Below are 6,000 nucleotides of genomic sequence, written 5' to 3'. Positions count from 1 at the left end.
CAGGGAACTCACAGTCACAGGAAGATTACAGGAAGATCTAGTTCTTCCATGCATAGATGACCACAGTGATTTTCAAGAGGACCAGTTTTGTCCATTGCTGTTCTTTTGCTCTTAATATCCAGTGTCTATTGAAAATATTCACCCCCAGCCCTGGAATTTTTCATTTTTAACACTGATCAACAGAAAAAGGTTCTTTCATATCAAAGTGAAAGCAGTTCTGTACAAGGTGATCTAAATTGATTACAAATATAAAACACAAATTAGTTGATTGCTTAAGTATTCAACCCCTTCAAGTCAGTATTTAATAGATGCACCTTTGGCAGCAATTACAGCCTGGAGTCGGTGTGGATAGGTGTCTATCAGCTTTGCACATCTGGACACTGCAATTTTTCCCCATTCTTCTTTACAAAACTGCTCAAGCTCTGTCAGATTGCATGGGGATTGTGAGTGAACAGCCCTTTTCAAGTCCAGTCACAAACTCTCACTTTGCCACTCCAGGACATTGCTGTTTTTAAGCAGTTTTAGCTTTACGTTTGGGGTCATTGTCTTGCTGGAAAACAAATCATCTCTCAAGTTGCAGTTCTCTTGCAGACTGCATTAGGTTTTCCTCCAGGATTTCCCTGTATTTTGCTGCATTCATTTTACCCTCTTCCTTCACGAGCCTTCCAGGGCCTGCTGCAGTGAAGCAGCCCCTCAGCGTGATGCAGCCACCACCAGGCTTCATGGTGGGGATGGTGTGTTTTTGATGATGTGCGGTGCTTGGCTTATGCCAAAGATGGTGTTTAGTCTGATGGCCAAAAAGTTCCATTTTGGTTTTATCCGACTATTGAACCCTCTTCCAGCTGACTTCAGAGTCTCCCACATGCCTTCTGGCAAACTCTAGCTGAGTTTTCATGCAAGTCTTTCCAACAGTGGATTTCTCTTTACCACTCTTCCATAAAGTTGTGCCTGGTGCAGCACTTGGGCAACAGTTGTTGTATGTACAGTCTCTCCCACCTCAGCCACTGAAACTTGTAACTCCTCCAGAGATGTCATAGATCTCTTGATGGCCTCCCTCACTAGTCCCCTTCTTGCATGGTCACTCAGTTTTTGAGGATGACCTGCTCTAGGTAAATATACAGTTGTGCCATATTCTTTCCATTTCTTGATGATTGACTTAACTGTACTCCAAGGGATAGTCAGTGACTTGGAAATTTTTCTTTTATCTGTCTCCTGACTTAAGCTTTTCAGTTACCTTTTTGTAGGGTTACTTGGAGTGTTCTTTTGTCTCCATGGTGTAGTTTTTGCCAGGATACTGACTCACCAGCAGTTGGACCTTCCAGATACAGGTGTATTTTTACTATAATCAATTGAAACACCTTGACTGCACATGGTGATCTCCTTCTAACTAATTATGTGACTTCTAAAACCGATTGACTGCACCAGTGATGATTTGGTGTGTCATAATAAAGGGGGTGACTACCTATGCAATCAATTAATTTGTTTTTATATTTCTAATTAATTTAGATCAATTTGCAGAGATCTGTTTTCACTTTGACACAAAAGACTCATTTTCTGTTGATCAGTGTTAAACAAAAAGCCAAATTAAATATACTGCGATTCAATGTTGAAAAACAATAAAACTTGATATCTTCTGGGGCGGGGGTGGGGGGGTGTGAATACTTTTTATAGGCACTGTACCTATAGAAACCCTGGGGGTTCTCTTCTACAGTGTCAGCCACAGAAAATTTGTATCCTCTTCTCATCCCTCTCATCAAATCTCATGATTTCTCTCTTGTGTTCTTCTGCATTTCCTAAATTCCTCAAGCATCTCATTTGACCTTAACTTCCTATATCTGATATGTGTCTTCTTCTTTTTAACCAGTTCCTCAATAACCATCAAAACCAAGGTTCCCTAAACTTGTTATCCCTGCCTAATCCTTATCCTGACCATGTTCTAAAACTCAACAGGTCAGGCAGTATCTGAGGAAATGAATAAGAATGTTTTGGACTGAGATCCTTCTTTGGGAGTGGAAAGGAAGGGGAAAGACGCTAGATGCTGAAGCCAGCTGGGTAGGGAAGGTAAAGGGCCGGAGAAGAAGGAACACAGTAGGAGAGGACAGTGGGACCACAGGAGAAGGGGAAGGAGGATGGCACTCAGGAGGTGGTAATAGGCAGTTGAGTACAGGTAAGAGGCCAGTGTGGAGAATAGAAGAGTGGAGGTAGCTGGGATTTTTTTTTATGGGAAGGAAAAATTGATATTCACGCCATCAGGCTGGAGGCTACCCAGATGGAATATGTATTGTTCCTTCACCCTGAGGGTGGCCTCATCATGGCACAAGAGGAGGTCATGGACCGACATGTCAGAACTGGAATAGGAATTAGTATTAAAATGTTTGACCACCAGGAAGTTACACTTTTGTTGGATGGAGTGGAGATGCTTGATGAAGTGGTCCCCCAGTTTATGACAGGTCTCACCAATATAGAGGAGACCACATCGGGAGCACCAGAAATGATAGACAACCCCAGCAGATCTGCAGGTGAAGTGTTGCCTCACCTGGAAGGACTGTTTGGGGCCCTGAATGGAGGTGAATGGGCAGGTGTAGCTTGCAGGGTTAAATGTCAGGAGGGAGATTAGTGGGGAGGGACAAGTGGACAAGGGAATCACAGAGGGAGTGATCACTGTGGAAAGCGGGGTTGGGGAGGTAAAGATGTGTCTAGTGGTAGGATCCCTTTGGAGCTGTCAGAAGTGTGGAGAATGATGTGTGGGATCCAGAAGATTATTCGGCGGCAAGTCAGGACAAAAGAAACCTTATCGATGTCTATTCCCATTCTGACGTGTTGGTCCATGACCTCCTCGTGCTCAGATGAGGACCAGCACCTTATGTACTGTCTGGGTAGCCTCCAACCTGATTGCATGAATATTGATTTCTCCTTCCCATAAAAATAAATTTTCCTACCCCTCCCCTCTTCTATTCCCCACTCTGGACTCTTACCTCTTCTCACCTACCTAACACCTTCCCCAGGTCCCCTCCTCCTCCCCTTTCTCCTACGGTTCACTCTCCTCTCTTATCAGGTTCCTTCCTCTTCAGCCCTTTCACCAACCTGGCTACACCTGTCACCTGCTAACTAACCCCGTTCCCTTCCCCCTACCTTTTTATTCTGTTGTCTTCCCCCTTCCTTTCCTGTCCCAAAAAAGGGTCTCAGCTCAATGCATCGTTTATCCATTTCCACAGATGCCATCTGACCCGCTGAGTTCCTCCAGCATTTTGTGTGTTTGACACCAATTCTTCAGCATTTACAGACTTTCTCGTGTTTATGATTTTTCTTCCTATTTCATTATTCTACCTGTGGGTTAACTTTTTGGCTTCCAGGATTAATGAGAGATGGTGACCTCATACTAAACGTAGCCCACGCCTGGGGGACACGGTTTGGTATATAGGTGGTGCAGATCACTGGAGACCTCCTCACCCCTCTCCACATCACCGTCCTATTGATGATCCAGTCACTGGGAAGGAAGTGTCTAATCCAGTTCGACAACATTCCACTGACACAGGCCACTGAACCAGTTCCGTAGTGTTCATTTGTCCTTGGCTCAACATCTGCTGCTGTCCCGACCATGACCACAGCTCAGAGAGGCAGCAGGGCCAGAAGCTTCAACGTTTTCCCCTCCATGGGGTGACCCAGTCAGCAGGCAGTGCACTCGAGAGAGAGGTGTGTGGGTGAGTCTGTCTGTGTTTGAGTAAGACAGTAATAGACTGGTTTGTATGTGTGGAATTTGAATGTTTTCCTTGTGACTGTCTGGGTTTCCCCTGAGCGCTCCAGTACCGTCCCACACTGCAATGATATTACGTTGGGGGGACGATCATGCCATAACTAAAGCCCAGCTAGAGACTGCCAGGTAATCTCCAGCTTTGATCATCTACTTGTGTCCACTTTTTCTCCCACTGTTCACAAAGCCCTTGGAAAAAGCCCTTCGGCCCACTGACTCTGTGCTGACTATCAGCCATTAATTTTCACTGTTCCTCATTTCATTCTCCCAAATTCTCATCAACTGCCCCCAGATTCTACCCCTGCTCACACACTGGGGGGTGTGCAATCTGACGGCAGCTGATTAACCCACCGATCCCACACGAAATGTGGAAGGAAACCACAGCACCCAGGAAAACAGGGAGAACATGAGAACTACACACACACACACAGACAGACACACAGACAGACACACAGACACACACATTCTGGAGCAGTAAGGCTCTCACTTCCTGCGACTTATTAATTTCTTTGACTTTTACCACTGAGAAATAACAGCCTCCTGCTCTTTATATTTTATGTAGCATTTTTTTCTACAACTTACCCTAGGTGTTGGGGTGGAGATACATCTCTTCCAAAGGAGGTGTAAGGTGCTCCTTCCCTCTGCTAGCCTGCAGGTCACCCTTGGGCAAGGTGTACACCTGCTTAGCCCCCCACCCACACCCTGATCAGGGTCACGTGAAGCCATGGGGGCAGGTGGTGGAGGGTCGTACGAGCAGCCGGTGCAGATCACAAGTCCTGGTTGTGTGACCCTGACAGCAGGCAGACAATCTCTGAAGAGTGTTGACAATGGCCGGGGTCACCATCTGGTAAAGACACAGGCCAGAAGCAGAAGGGCAAACCACTCTCTGTAGAAAAACTTGCCAGGAACGATCAAGGTCACCATGATCGCCCACGACATGCCGCATAATGATGATGAGGACTCCCTAAGACAATGCCCTCAGTTCCACAGAGAGGTGTGGGCACAGCTCAGCACATCATGCCTACCCTCCATGGACTCTGTCTACACTTCCCGCTGTCTCAGTGAAGCAGTAGCACAATGAGAAACCACACTCACTGTGGATATTCCTCTCCCAAACAGCACGCCTCCCCAGCAGGTATAAAAGCTTGAAAGCCGGTACAAGCAGGCTCAAGGACAGGTTATCACCAGGTTCGGATACGGCCCAAGTGTGGAGTGAGAGACACTGAAGCAGGTCAATAGTTCACAAACTTTAATTCGAAAAATGGAAAATTAAACAATAAACGCTAGGCCAAACAGGGCCGTTAACTAAAACACTCAAAAGGAAAAATGAAGCCGACACTGCGGCTGAAAAGAACATATAAACATTAAACGAATACTACTGGTCTTCAGAGTCAGGTGATTTTGAAAGTCCAATGGCTCAGGGAAGGCCGAATGCAAAACAGCAGCGAAGTGTTGCTATGCTCTGTCCAAGTCTCGACAAGCACTACGACGACAAGAATGTAGTTAAATACAATCACAATTAAATAATAACTACCTGACACGGGCAAATTCACAAGTGCAATTGCCGTATCTACTGCACTGCCAAATCCGTGGTTATGACACAGAATCTACATTGCTGAAATCAGACATGAAGATCTGGTACAAGAAGATGGACTCCATATCTCCTGTTGACCTTCCCCCAACCCCCACAGGAGCAACACCTCTCTCTCCCTCCTTTGAGAGAGAGAGAGAGAGAACCTGTGAGATGTCGAAGTGTTTTTGATAGATTTTAGATCATGGTCTCCAGGGTGGGTGTTTGATGCTTTCGATGAAGCAGGTGGGGAGGAGGAGGGGGAGGGTTGAAGCTTTTGCTGTTGCTTGTGCGTGGGAGGACGTTGGCAGGCTTCAAGGTTCTGATGTTCCCTGTCACTCATTCTTTTGGGGTAAACTTCTGTTTCATGGATGTCCGCAGACAGTCAGAATTTCACGTTGTATATTGTATACATTCATTGATATTAAATTGAACTATAGAACCACAATCTACCTTGCACCTTATTGTCCACCTGAACTTACAGTTTCTCTGTAACTGTAACAATTTATTCTGCATTCTGTTGTTGTTTTCCCTTGTACCACCTCAATGTATGAATGAAGTGAAATTATCTGTATGGGTGGCCTGCAACAAAGGACTGTGAATATGGCTGGAGGATCATGGGGGTCTCCCCGGCATCCATCGGGGACCCTTATCAGCCATTCATCACACACACTAGACC

General features: G+C 45.8%; 1 protein-coding gene across 2 annotated transcripts in view; it reads left to right on the top strand.

The window, feature by feature from the left end:
• The first annotated feature begins 3,550 nt into the window (after positions 1-3,550).
• ponzr6 (plac8 onzin related protein 6) overlaps positions 3,551-6,000 on the top strand; it is a 57,957-nt gene continuing 55,507 nt past the window's right edge. The window contains exon 1 of one of the 2 annotated variants that reach the window (XM_059975140.1): positions 3,551-3,693. The gene's annotated coding sequence lies outside the window, so the exon portion shown is untranslated. Of the gene's footprint in view, positions 3,702-6,000 lie in introns of both variants that reach the window. The other variant, XM_059975139.1, reaches the window with a different exon arrangement.

Source organism: Hypanus sabinus, chromosome 7 (genome assembly GCF_030144855.1).
Source record: "Hypanus sabinus isolate sHypSab1 chromosome 7, sHypSab1.hap1, whole genome shotgun sequence".
Classification (NCBI taxonomy): domain Eukaryota; kingdom Metazoa; phylum Chordata; class Chondrichthyes; order Myliobatiformes; family Dasyatidae; genus Hypanus; species Hypanus sabinus.
The sequence above is the reverse complement of the archived record's forward strand: the minus strand, read 5'-3'. Positions and strand labels throughout refer to the sequence as shown.